The sequence below is a fragment of the Ischnura elegans genome, chromosome 9, assembly GCF_921293095.1.
Source record: "Ischnura elegans chromosome 9, ioIscEleg1.1, whole genome shotgun sequence".
Lineage (NCBI taxonomy): Eukaryota > Metazoa > Arthropoda > Insecta > Odonata > Coenagrionidae > Ischnura > Ischnura elegans.
The window spans coordinates 21,542,314-21,553,506 of record NC_060254.1 but is presented as its reverse complement, the minus strand read 5'-3'; the positions used below and the strand labels follow the sequence as shown (position 1 = coordinate 21,553,506).

At 40.0% G+C, this 11,193-nt stretch overlaps 1 protein-coding gene across 1 annotated transcript in view; it reads left to right on the top strand.

The window, feature by feature from the left end:
• Window positions 1–4,190: 4,190 nt before the first annotated feature.
• The window catches only part of LOC124165297 (aromatic-L-amino-acid decarboxylase), a 78,038-nt gene continuing 71,035 nt past the window's right edge, over window positions 4,191–11,193 (top strand). The window contains exon 1 of the mRNA XM_046542641.1: window positions 4,191–4,421. The gene's annotated coding sequence lies outside the window, so the exon portion shown is untranslated. The remainder of the gene's footprint in view (window positions 4,422–11,193) is intronic.

Genomic DNA, 11,193 nt, shown 5'->3' with positions numbered 1-11,193 from the left:
TAAAATACCAATTTGTGCTGTTTTAATTTGTATGGGAATAAATAAATGAAAAAAATTAATTATTTATACTCGTTTGGTAAAACATGGAAAAGTTATGACGTTTTTGCGTTAAATCGTCATGAATATAAATTGCTCTTATTAACCCTAATTAAATCGAGTGGTCGTGGGTTCAAATCCCGGCAGTAACAGAAATTATTCATAGACGGCTAGATCCCTAGTTGAGTGCTTTGTGGAAGGCACTTCAAGCACAGCACTCGATCCGTCGGATGAGACGTTAAGCCGTGGTCCTTTGGGCGCCCTTAGCTAAGATCGGGCTGATTTCGACGCTGGGTTTCCCTCCACCACTCTTTCCCTCACAAATTCCTGAATGGCGCAAATGACTTTAACTGTCACACACCTCCTCCAATAACTATACCATACCGTATTATTATATCTTATATCTCCATGACATTCGGATCGCTCTTCCATGACTCCTGAGAAACCACTTAAATGCACCTTGGGGTGCAGCACACCTAGTGGCCGACTGGAGAAACCTCTATTGAAATATTCGTGCTCCTATCGTTGGTTGATGGAGCCAGAGATCCGCCATTTGCTTAACTTTGGTTGAAGATGAATTATTCGGCTCTAATGATCAATACATCTGCTATAAAAATCAACTCAACAAAATGCCAATAATTAAGGTTCGGTAATCCATTCTCAGAAAATGCATGAAGAAATGTGGTTTAATGTGGAACATAAAAATTTTAATAATTGATAGATTCAAAAATATGCGTTGCTATATTCCACACAGACTTTTTTGAAAAAAATTCTACCTGTTTCGACCTATTCAGGTCATTATTGAGAACAGAAGGGTTCTGTTAACTCTTGATAATGACCTAAGAAATACTTTGTGGGGTATAACAAATTTTGTTTTTGAGTCTATCATGTCACCACTCCACGAAGAGAACTCGCGAACTATTGATTTTAAAATTTACGTATTTTAATTTCTTGCCATAGGAAATAATCATCCATTATGTTTACGAAATATACAATTGTTCGTATAAATTACCTTCTAAATGCATCGGTTGCCCTGGATTACAGAAAATTCTTAATTTTAATAAAATAATCATTGATTATGTTGATGAAATGCATAATTTCACGTATAACGCACCTTTAGAATGCTTCGGTAGCCTTGGATTACCGAAAATTCTGTTTTAATATTCGTGGTTTTATCACAAAATTAACGAGATAACATTCATACCAGGGTTAAATGTGCGTGCGCAATACGTAAACGTCACGTTTCTTGCGTCGATCGTCTTCTTTCTTCTTAAAGTCTCCTTAACGTTTCCTTTGGTCGTCAATGGGTTGAGAAGGGGGCGTGTCCCAGTTCCGGTTTCCGCCCAACGAACCCAATCATCCATCTCCCGCTCGGATCGTCCCTTCTCTCCCACCTTTAAAGCATCAACCCTCCTCCATAACCCCACCCCCCAAGCGGCACCCCTCAAGTCGTGGGTCGGGGTGCCGCTTTCTAAGTGATACTCTCCGCCCCATTCTCATGTGGAGGTTAGTGCTGGAAAAGAAGAATATGCAAGTATATGGGAGAATAGAAGAGTACATATATACATATTAGAATATCCATATATGAGTCAATTTCATTGACATATCAAAAATATGTTCTTCTTGCACTGTACCTTATCGAATGACGGCCGTAAGATAATATATGTCTGGTCTTTCCTTGCTAAAATTTTAGAAAATTTGTATATTTCAATTAATGTTATTTCATATATTCATTCAAATTTTTAGAAATATCTTCCCTCAATCTCTCTCTCAGCGATTCAAGCCAAAGGTTGGTATGGATAGGTATATGTATAGCTCACCCTAGTATTATCCCTTGAGAACTTTATATATTCAGGGAAGTAGGGCCAGTTCCTTTCCCTAGGTCAATTTCATTCAAATTTTAAAAACATATTCTTCTAACTGCACCTCATTTAAAGACGGATGTATTTTCCAGAAATCGCATTCTTAAAATTCGTATTTTTAAACAAGTTTTTTCATGGAAGAGAGACTTCATTTTTGTAATAGGAAAGGTCCGACTGAAAATCTATAATAAATAATGAAAAACCCAAATCTTTGCGTAGGCTAAATTTGTTCTTGTATCTGATTTACACATTGGAATGCAGGCAAACGTTGAAAAATGTCTACTCTATTTACCCTGAAAATATTAATATTATCGTGTAATTTATAAATGAGAGATAATCACAAGTAAAAGACGAGATGACAAGATAACAAGTTCCGTTAAAGTGCTTCCCCTCTCCACGCCTCCACCAACCGCCCCTCATCCCCAATCCAACCCCTAGTTTTTTTCAAAATCTTTCCCCTTTCTGCCCACCCTCAAGATGAGGGTCTAGTGCCTTCATCAATTACAGCATTCATTTGCTAATAACTTCAGCAAAAATTAGAACGGAGGCGTGTATTTTTATCACGATTGTTATGTATGATCTTAGATTTTCCCGGCGTATCAAGAGCAGAAAGGATTATCGAAGAATTCTTTCTTCTCCTTTCGAAGAACAAGAAAGTCCCTTGAAGATGAATAAAAAGTGGTTTTTCGAAACGTCGGGAGACATGCAGCCATTTACTCGGTGGAGAAACCGAGAATCATGTCTGCAAGATTCTTATGGCATAATAGAACACTTCATCGTTTGAGATGACTTAATTCTTTCCTGACGAATCATTCTAGCGAAGCCTTCTCGGAATCTCCGACGGTTTAAATATTAATACATCACCAAAGTTTCACGGATGACTCGCCCATTGTCTTAAGGGTTAATGAACTAAATTATTTTGATTTCATTTAAGACGTCAAGACGTATCCATGAACACTTAAACGATCACGTTACTCCTGATTGGCCGGAAGCAAGCTAGAAAATTTCGATTAAAAGGAGATTTTCCATCGTTTTTTATTTTCTTTGAAATGGGATTCAACGCATTGCTAAGTTTGTCTTGTGTCTCGAGAAAAACTATTTTTGTTTAACCGGATCTCAATGCCTTCGTTAGCAGGTTTGTCCCAGAGGTTGTTTGACGGGAGATAAGATAGCCTTCTCCTATGGTCCCGGGTGATTTTTGTGGATACGCCCTCCATGCTTCCCTTCCTTAACTTCCACTATCCAGCCCCTTTTCAACCCCTATTTCTCCGCAAAATCCTCACCCTCTCTACTCGCCATCAATCCACGGGTGTGGTACCCCTTTTGAGTGATACTTTTCGCCCCATTCACTCAATGAGTTAAGTGCCAAAAGCGAAGGACTTAAGTCAATTTCAAAGCCATATTCATCGCATTGTCCCTCAAATAGTGACGGACATAATACACTTCCTGTGCTGTATTTCCTAGAAATTGTATTCGTAAAATTCGCATTATTACGCACGCTCTTATGCCAGAAAATCTTTTGATGAGAGGTTCGACTGAAAATCTAAAAAAAATATAATGCTAAATCAATCGGAACATTAGTTTAGATAGGTGTAGGTATAGCCCACCCCAGATCAGCACACTACCCACTAGACAACCTCACTCCCCAACGTCTACTCTATCCACTCTGAAAATTTTAAGATTATAGTATTTTTATTTATTCCCATAACACCGAAAGCAGCACATGTTGGCCTTTTACATCGGAATTTTTCAACTCGTTAAAGGTTACACGCCTACGAACAACCATACTCTGGATAGGTGGGACTCGAACCCGTGACCTCTTGTTTGGCAGGCGAGGTCATTACCCCGCCTCCACCGAGGCTGGAAAAAATAGTGATAATCACCAAAAAAGACAAAACGCTAAAACAATGCATTCCCTTCAATGCCTCTCCAACATTTCGCTTCCACCACCCGCCTCCCACCACCCCTTATATTCCTCCACCCCCTCCGCCCTCGAGACGGGGTCGGGTGCCGCTTTTTGAGCGTTACACTTCGCCCCATTCACTTAACCCTCGCCTTCTCCCCTTCTCTTATTTTTTCTTCCCTTCCCCCCCACCTCCCACGCTCCAAAGCCCAACTTCGCAATCCTCCCTTCACTCTTTCTGAAAAACCCTCGCAGCACCAGAGACCACTTCCACTCCCCTCCCCTCCCCTGGCCCCTTCCTCCCTCTCTCCACCCTTTGGCTCCATTCTTCTGAGGGGGCTCCTACCTGCGCGGACGATTTGTGCGCAGGTGTTGGTGCAAGGCGAGTATGAGTATACTTGGCGGCCGCGACACATTCCTCCATTGCGACTCAACCAGAGCACCTCCTCTAGACCAGTCCACCTCCGGCTTTTAGAGCACTTAGCAGCGACGCAACCGGTGGATATACCGCACCAGGCCGTCACCCCGCCTCTTTCGCACCCACGACGCCGCAAGGGAAGGCGCAACAGGAGGATTACGCACGCAAGGGGGGATTCCCCAGAAGACCGTATCTCCTACAGGTGGGTGGCACCCCTCGGGGCGAAATTTATAGGAGAAAGATTTGGTGCATTTCCGGCGAATGGATTGCGTGTAAAGATACTGAAGCACACACTCGCAATTTTCCACGTGTTTAGAGGGTATAATTTTGGGTAAACGAGGGAGAGGAAGGAAGAGGATAGGATTTTTAGATAGAATGAAAGGGGGTAGATCTCACAGGTAAATGAAAAGGGAAGTCCATGAGGGAAGGGAAGACTGCCGGAATGCTTTGTGAAGCACCATGCAAACCTACCTTAATCGGTTGAATACTTTAATAATAACACACTTTTATTCCGACTTAGGTTTCGATGTTAATTCAAAATGTGCCTTGAAGATGATGCTGTAAAATCGGAACCTAGGTCGGAATATAAGTTTAAAATCGTGGAAAATTGCGATTGTTTATTTCAATATGGAAATATTTCACTCCATCACGATTGGTAATTCTGATTTTGTTACGCGAAGAGTTTTCGGAATTGCCACCGGATCAGGAACTGCGTCACTGTCGACGTTTCGATATACTGCCGACTCGGAAATCATCCTCAGGGCTATGAGTGACTCCATTATCGTCCTCGTCATCGGCTGTGACACGATGACCCTGAAGGTGACGGCCGATCAGGGCATCGAAACGTCTGCAGTAATGCAATTCCTGGCACGATGACGATCCCGAGATCTCTTCACGTAAAACTTGAGAGAGCTAGCAGCTAACGATGGTAGTGGCAGAGGGAAAGGGAATGGTGTCCCAAATGTAAATGTTTTAAATTCGCACGCGCGTGGCTTATTCGAGGTTGATCTCTAACCCCACACACCAAAACGAATGGGATTGAATCACTGATTGAATCCGAAAGTGTTGAATTTACACTAATGTGACTAGGTGGTAATTTCGTTTCAGAGATAGTTCCTAGCGTAAATATTGTTGGAAGAGAACCGCGGCAATGATAAATAGATAGGGTACAAGTGTACCACATGCTAGGTTTTTGTTTCATATTAATGACTTTTTTTGGTTATTTTTGCATACCTTTCTATTAGAACCGCAAAAAGTTGATCAGGAAGCATATTTGGCGAGAGTGCATTTGTACATTCGGTATCAAAGTGTGGTTAGTTATAATTATTTTCTTCGGAAGAAGACTATTTATCCTGGAATTCGGTGAAATTTCTTCTCCCCATTCTGCGCCTCCGTTTCTACTGTATCTCGCATTCTGTTCATCGAGCCCACCGGCTATATAAGATCTCATCGATGAAGAGTTAGCATTGCTTTTACTAATTGGCTGTCGTATGCAATTTGCGGACAATGTTATTAGAGTCCAAAAAAAAATAATTTTGCCTCGTTTTTACTAAGTCACTTTTATTGTCTGCTAGTTTTTTTGTTCTTCGGGATAAAATATTGCGACTAAATTATAACCCTTGTTTCCGCATAGCTTTCGACTTTAAATTTTCAGCACAGATCATAACCAGACAACATTAAATTCTTTAGTTATTTCAAGGTATTAAGTTGAAGCAGAAGCCGCATTTTTGACAGTTAACATTTGTATCAGTCCCTCGCCTGCAGCTTTAATTTTAACGATTCGCAATAATTCGAAACAGTTATTCGACGCTAGGCGAATATAAAAAAATCGAGTTTAGTAATAACATACAAATTGATTTATTTTAATAATTAAAATACCCTCGTTGTTGTCATAACTAAAAAGAAAATAAACCACTTTTCCTCGGCCCAAAGTCCCACGTTTAAATTTTACGGGTTAAAAATTACATGTTCAAAACCGTAAACGTGTTCGCGCATCAATTTTAGCATTATAAATCGAATTCTTTCTTAGTAAATTCTCCTCCTCTTCTCTTGCTCGTACTACAAATAAGATGTTGATAATGATTTTTAATTGATATTTAAAGAAGTGGTACCTGGATAGTCGTTTGAACGAATGTAACTCTGGCAGTCGTCATAAGGGAATATTTGGGGGTGGCTGAAGCCCTCTCTTCTACCGTGTGGCTGCGTACCTGTGCTCGGTGAATCGTAATTGTAATGACTGAAGTCTCCCAAATCACCACGTACTTCAATATTTGAGGAAGTTCTTTGTATGGTTATCTATTTTTATTCGTGAATTCCTCCCTTCCCGGCTATCCTTTCCAGTCTGCACTGTGCAACTCATGGGCGTAGCCCAAGGGAGTTGTCTTTCTACCCCAATCGAAGCGGTTCTCGCTAATGCATTTTATGCCGAATCTCCCGGTCAAGGCTAGATGCTATGTGTCAGAAAGGTTCTACCACCAAATTGAGCGTGAAATTCACCACTTACGCTGGTGAAGGAAATTTGACTTTCTCTACTGTTGTGTGTTATTCTAAGACCACGAACTTGAAGAACATACCGAGAACGAAGGCGTCGAATAACGTCATTTAAAAACCATCGACCTAAGATTCTGGAGTGTAATACCCAAATTAGCCGTCTTGAGTAACTTTATTCTATAACGTCGCCTTCTTAGAAATTTGAATCTTAACGAATTTCTGACAAATACCTTCGCCTAGTACTTAAAATAGTCCTCTAAAGAAAATTCACTTGGTCTAACAGTATGTGATATCTCAAATTCCTATGTCAAGGCAAATATACTTCTTTTTCCTTCTATACTTCACATGATTTCTAAAACCTTCGCTGTATTCTTTTCGAGGTAAGGAAGTAAGGAGAAATGTCCTCCCGAAATTATGCGTCGAGATATGGTTGCAACTTTTATTCGGTCGTTATTGTCAACGAAAACGCACAAACTAAAGTGCAAAAATTGGGGTGAGTTTATATTAGCATGAGTAGCATGTTTAATTAAAGGTTTCGATTGACGACAGTAATTTTACCCCTAGATGGACATACAATTAATCCTCTCTATAACGCTGTCTAATGTGCTAATCCTTATTTCACTACACAAAAAAGTGGCCGAAGGAATAGTGACTCCTTTAGAAATATAGCCTCGTTTATTTCTAGAAATGCGGACTAAACTACCTTCGGAAAATGTTTGACATCAATCTCCAATTGAATGCGAGAGTGATCAAATTTAAATGCGCGAAATACCATCGTCACGAGTCAAAAATCCTAAGATTAGTTTGACGCAGCTCTCCATACCGCTCTCCTATCTACAAGCCTCTTCATAGCAACGTATTTCTTTTCTTTTACATCCCTTACAATCTGCCCAATCTAACTCATTTGAGGCTGTTCCTTGCCCTTCTTCCTGTCCACCCGTCCTTCGACGTTTGTCTTCTACTGGCCATTTACTACAAACTCCTCTTTTCTCCCACTTTTCTGAGCACTTTCACGTGACTTACTCCAATTTATCTTCATTATTCAGCAGCACTACTTTTCGAATGCTTCCAATCTTGACTTCTTGACTTATCAACGTCCAAGCCTCTCTGCCATAGAGAGACATTCTTTATGTAGTTAGCTGCTAATAAATTCTTTCCTCCTATGCCTCTATTCTCAACTATAAGTATAATCTTCCTTATGTGGAATGCTCTCTTCGATTTTTGGTATCAAATGTAGCAGTTTCTTTCTTCTTTCGTCCATCGCTGTACGATGAATATTTCAATGTTTAAAACAGGAAGAGGCGGATCTTGGATCAACTGATTTACTCATCCACTCTCTCATCAGCGCTCAGCCTAAAATATTGAAAATACAGCCACGATAAGTTTAGGATATATTCCTTGTCGTGTACAGACACTCAAAGAACAGATTCAGCGGTAAACAATGTTTTGAGGTAGTACTCACTCTATAAATTTTGACATTTTAACTACCATTAAAGTGCATTTAATTTCTTGCAAACCTTTTTCATTTTCAAATTACTTCCAACAGGAATATTTAGTAAAAATGTATATCATTGAGCTGGAAAGGAATACTGTAATTCTTTTATCCAAGGAATACTGTAGTTAATTCTATTACTCAATTTGTGTAAACGCTTCGTTTTTCTCAGTTTTTTTATTTTTAGATTAAAATCTATCCGTCTAACTTCCGTTTCAACAGAAGAAATTTACCGTAGCAACCACGCGTAAACATTTATTCATGGACATTGGACATACACAGATGGGAAATTGATTTTATCTTAATCTGCAGTATACAGTGAAGATTGGATAACTGTCAGTCTGGTTTAAGTGTTCACCATTGGTTGAAATTCAACTGGTGCTTTTTGCTACCCTACCAACATTACATGCTATCAGATGAGATTATGAAACACCCTCTTTTATTTTTAACCGGTAACTCGTAACTCATCTTCCCCTACCCCACGTTTTCTGTGAATATGAGGGCAGTTGCTCCCATAGAACTCCGAAGTCCAGACTTGTCCATGGTAATCATTTGTGATAGTTGTTTCGCTGACTCGAAATAAAAAAAATAACCAGGGACGCTGAATTCCTTGGTCTCAACCGGGTCGTTTCCTCAGTATAACTTTTTCCCTCGGGTGAAATCTTGAACCCGATGACTTGTGTGGTGGCTTTAGCGGTCAATTAGCTGTTTTCCTTTGTACCCCTTCCCGCGTCGATCCGCCTCCCGAATTTTCTCGATTGCCAAGTCAAATTCAGGCTTTTGCGAGTAGGAAAAAATAATTAGATTTTTTTCCTCTTATCTTTCTTTACGGAAGATAGAGGAAGATTGAAGATATCTCCCTTATGTTGACCTCATTTAATTTGACCTATACTCCAAGAATTATTTTATCGTTAGTAGGAAAAAAGTGGTTACTTTCGTTTATTTTCGCAATCTTTAAGACAGTTATATAATAGTATTGAGTGTAAAACCTGAATCACGCAATCATTTTTTCCGTCCCTCTTAGTGATCACTCGAGCAATCTCTTTTCGGGACCGGAAAAGTGATCGCTCGAGTGATCATTTTTCTGAATCACACGGTCCCTCCCTCCGTCGCTTCTCGCATATTTTCCGATTTCACGGCTGTATGTAGTTAACTATGTCGTTTCCACGATTGTCAAACGTTGCGCTGCTTGCGGTGAATATAAACACGCTATATATTTTCGTGATGCGGGTCACAACGAGCTGTGATTTCGGAAATGATGCGAAAAGCGACGGCGGGAGGGACCGTGTGATTCAGAAAAACGATCACTCAAGCAACCACTTTCCTGGTCGCGCATCCGGGAATCCACTTGCTTGCTGGTTATTGATCACCCCCTGCCAAATACCCTAGAGGTGGCTCGCAGGGTATTATGTGTATGTAGATGTAGATCACCTTTCACGACCAAAAAAGTGATCGTGTGATTCAGGCTTAAGGTTGGTTTGTCGCAGCTCTCCTTTCAATTCTAACGAAAGCTATTTTTTCTCCTCCTCCGCATTTCTTCTCTGTCACATCATTCCTCGCCTGCTCCATATAATACATCCAAGGCCTATACCTCTCCGTTATTCACATCTTCTTGTCTCTCGAGGATTGCCTCCATCAGACCATCATGTATCAAGATATGGTGGATTAGGTAGTGTCATAATCTTCTCCAAGTTTTCACTAGGCTTCCTTTCTCTCCTGCTCTCATTAAGACTTCCCATTTGCATACTCGGTCGATCTATCTGATACTTGTCATTCCACTGAAAATTTAAAAATCACTGGGTTTTGATTTGAACGGAAAGAACCAACATATTGCCCAAAAATTAAATTCCGTAGCATATGTAAGTGACGTATGAAGGGTGTGACGGTTAACCGTTGGTCCCGCTTTCAGTAAAAATCTCCAAAATGAAATAAATTCTTTGGAAACTATTTACTTTAATTAATTAATTCACCCATTACGTTCCACACTTGACGTATGTTGCAAAATGTTAACCCGCACACGTTAAATAGTACTTAATTTTTTATTATATCATGAGAAAGTAATTGTTTTCATATATCCAATCGATCCAGTCCCTGGTTGCGATCCAAGTCCTCACTGAATGGATGAATGGTTACAAATTTATAGTCTAGGGAAACCCAATGGAGCAAAAGAGAAAAGATAGTACTTTTCAACAAATTTTACTTTGGTACATCGCGTTTCAACCGCTGGGTCATCATCAGGCACATAAGCGTTGAAACGCTTATTACGAAAGTAAAACTTGTAAAGAGAGTGCATTCTTGTTTTCTTCATCCAATACGTTTTATTCCCACTACATCTCGCCTGCCTCAATCAATAATCATTATACTGTTGCCCGACGGAAACGCATCCTTTATATTAGTCTATCGTCCCATTCATATGTTCAACACAATCTTCGAATAGCCTTCTTCGGGAAAGAGGTGGTGATTTTAAAGCATATGCGTCCAATGCATAAAGTTAAGGGGGAATTCCATCTATGTTTAACCCTTTCTGAGGGCCTAAATGGGTTTTGCATCACAGTATTTCTTACTTAAAATGGGAAAGGCGGTTGGAAAGCTGAAACTTGCTCACTTGGCTGGCCTTGGGAAAGGCCGTCAGCCCATTATTGGGTAATTTCGAAGCTGGGAAAGCATAACGGATCATTATCGAGCCGTGTCTATTGTGCGGTTCGCGATTTTAAACACGAGGGTGAACTGCCTCTCCAATGCCTTTTCATTTACCGCTCACTACCGCTGGTGATTCAAGAAACAATGTAAACATAGAACTTGAGTATGTTCTCTCTGGAATGTTGGTCATTTAAAATAATGTTTCATTACTTCTGAATCACGCAGACGTTTCAGTGAAGTTATTCGCCTTCGTTAGGGCTTGTTTTTATTATTATTTTTTTTTATTGAAAACTCATTTAATTTGTGCATAATTTGCTGTTTTAAATGGTTTAAAATGAAAGACAACCATGCA